This window comes from Drosophila pseudoobscura, chromosome 3 (assembly GCF_009870125.1).
Source record: "Drosophila pseudoobscura strain MV-25-SWS-2005 chromosome 3, UCI_Dpse_MV25, whole genome shotgun sequence".
Taxonomy (NCBI): domain Eukaryota; kingdom Metazoa; phylum Arthropoda; class Insecta; order Diptera; family Drosophilidae; genus Drosophila; species Drosophila pseudoobscura.
Window position 1 is genome coordinate 22,917,583 of NC_046680.1, and position 835 is coordinate 22,918,417.

Genomic DNA, 835 nt, shown 5'->3' on the forward strand with positions numbered 1-835 from the left:
TGTTTTTTTGTGGCGTTTCTTCCCTTCGTTCATATATATATATTCGTATATATATAATATATATATTATTATGTATATACGTACATATATATCGAACATATACATACATAAATTGAATTTTGTATATATGAATTTGTTGCTCCTGCCGTATATATTTGTCGCTTTTGTTCGTTCTGTTTTGCTTTGTTTTGTTTTGCTTCGCTTTCTTTTATATAAATTGAAAACTTAATTGTAAATGTAAAAATGTTAAAACTACATTCAATTATAAATAATGTTGGTTTTCTTTTCTCTTCGCTTCGCTTCGTATTATTTATATGCAATTTTCGCTCGTTACATAGTAATAATTATATTTAATATTAATTAATTAGCATAGTTTACGTTACGTGTATTTAATTTTTAAAGCAATAACAAGCCATTTCTTTAATTTCATGTATTCTCTTTACTAATCATTTTGTGGAATTAATCGCCATTGTTTCATATATATATATATATATATCTATATATATATATATATATATCCATATAGTTTGGGATGTACTAATCATGCAAATTGCTTCTCCATCGATGAGCCGCCACTCTGATCCTATAAATTCACTCGATTTCCATTCTCAATCCCATTCCCTCATCTCTGCATGCAAAAAGTCGGAATTCCTTCTTCTAAGGGGTTTCCTTTCCCGCACTCTCCTTTAAATATTACACAAAAACTTTACAAACTCGCTGAGGGAGGAGACTGGTAGGGTCAGAGAGAGAGAGCGAGGGACGTCTGGGATCTTCTATCATTGCACCTTATAGATGCTGAATGCTGGACGTTGGATGACGGATAATGGCTGCTGAA